At 42.9% G+C, this 2,012-nt stretch overlaps 1 protein-coding gene across 1 annotated transcript in view; it reads right to left on the reverse strand.

Annotated features, from left to right (window-relative positions):
* The window catches only part of RYR2 (ryanodine receptor 2 (cardiac)), a 786,033-nt gene that overhangs the window by 739,331 nt on the left and 44,690 nt on the right, over window positions 1-2,012 (reverse strand). The window lies entirely within an intron of this gene.

Here is a 2,012-nt window from a genome sequence, read left to right on the forward strand (position 1 = left end):
TGTCAAGAAAAACCGTGAGGATGATGGTTTATGTAAACGCTACTGACAGGAGATCAAATAGGATGAGGAAGTTAGGAGCTCTGGGATTTGATGGCTATCATCACCAAGGACATTTAAGACACATCTTTGAAGACACATTTTTGGTATAAGTAGCAGGGGAAGAATCTGTTTCAAAGTTCAAAGTTCTGTAAAAGATGAGGCTTTCTGTCCCATGACAGCAACAGCTAGATAGAGTTGACTAAATTCACCACTGCAACTAGAAGCTAAAAGGCATGTGAGAGGCAAGAAATGCTACAAGGTATAATATTGTCCATGTATGTACTTTTCATCATATCATCGATAGCTTTAAAAATAAACTATTATACCCATACCTGAAAGTGGAAATCAAACATAAACCCTTTAAACTCTAATTTCAAAGGGAATTTTAAATTCAGCTTTTCAGTATAATAATAATAATAAAAAAGATTTTTATTCCATCTTCCAAAATGCGTGTTTGTTGTTGTGGTGGTGGTTATGTGCCATTGAGTCAATTCCAACTCATTGCAATGCTGTATAAGGTTTCTGAGGAGCGGCTGGTGAGCCTGAACTGCCAACCTTGCACTTCAACCCCATTTGCAGTCCAGCGCATTAACCCACAGTGGCACACCAGGACTCCACCTAAAAAGCTTGCTGGTTTTGTGAAGTGCTGTTGAATTATTTCCGACGGATAATGACCCTGTATAGGGTTTCCAAGGAGCAACTGGTGAGCTTGAACTGCCAACTTTGCAGTTCAAACCGCTTTGCAGTCTGGTGCATTAACCCACAGCGCCACATTAGTCATCTATAATTTTCTGGATGCCTCTCTCTAGTAACTTGTCTTTTCAAATAAGTCAATTCATTACTAACTTGGTGCTCCCATACTATCACTTTTAGATGATAAGGGTTTATGTAAAACTTCTAATACCTAAATTCGAAAGGCCAACCTCCCCTAGCTAGTATTTTATTCTAATTGCAGCCTAACTTCCATCTTATCCTCATGCTTACAAGGATTATGTCATGCCAGATAACTCTACATTTCACAAACTTAACTCCTTTACCCACTCTTGCCCTTTCCCTAACTTCTGCTCATCGTTCAACTCTAAATTAAAATGCTACCCCATACACCAAACATTTCCTAATCACACAAACTGCCTCGCGTAACACATAAATTGTTATTAAGTGACATCGAGTTGGTGTCAACTCACAGAACACTCCAAGGAGTGTTAGAACCTCTGACCCAGCAGTTAGCAACCTCGAGCTTATCCTACGACACCACACCAGGAAATTATAGATGATAAGGAGCTCTGGTAGCATAGCGGTTGGTTACAAGTCAGGCTGCTAACCTCAAGGTTAGCATTTCGAAACGACCTGCTGTTCTGTGGGAGAAAGCTGAGGTTTTCTACTCCCATAAAGATTTACAGCCTTGCAAACCAACTCCACGGTATACCACCGCCACTATCAAGCATATAATATGTGTGTGTGTGTGTGTGTGTGACTGTATATATATTTTGTACTACTTAAAAGTTAATGAGGGGAACAAACAAGATGGCGGATCGGGTGGACGTATAGCAGAGAGCTCCGCCAACAACAACACAGAATACCCGACCGAGCAGGTTCAGGGGATGGTCCCAGAACTCTGAACCACATATAAAGGAATATTTAGAAGGTTGGAAGGCCCACAGCTGGGGGAATTTGTGGCAGAAGCAAGAAATCTATTGCTTTCTAGTCCAGGACGCTCAGCTGCTCCAGGAGCCGCCATCTTGGGTGAGACCAAGAGGGGGAAGGATCGGAGCAGCCACAGACGCCTGGCAGAACTGCTGAGATAAAGGTGTGGACATTCTCTTCTGTTGGTATCTGTTCATTGGTCCCTAGCTGTCTGCATACCTCCATTCGGGTGATTATAGGGGTGCCTGAGCTAGTGGGCACCCCAGCCCCACCCTCGGAGGGTTCTACTACGCATGCGCACAGATCTCCTCGAAATTTAAAGAGACAGT

Source organism: Chrysochloris asiatica, unplaced genomic scaffold, assembly GCF_000296735.1.
Source record: "Chrysochloris asiatica unplaced genomic scaffold, ChrAsi1.0 scaffold00179, whole genome shotgun sequence".
Lineage (NCBI taxonomy): Eukaryota > Metazoa > Chordata > Mammalia > Afrosoricida > Chrysochloridae > Chrysochloris > Chrysochloris asiatica.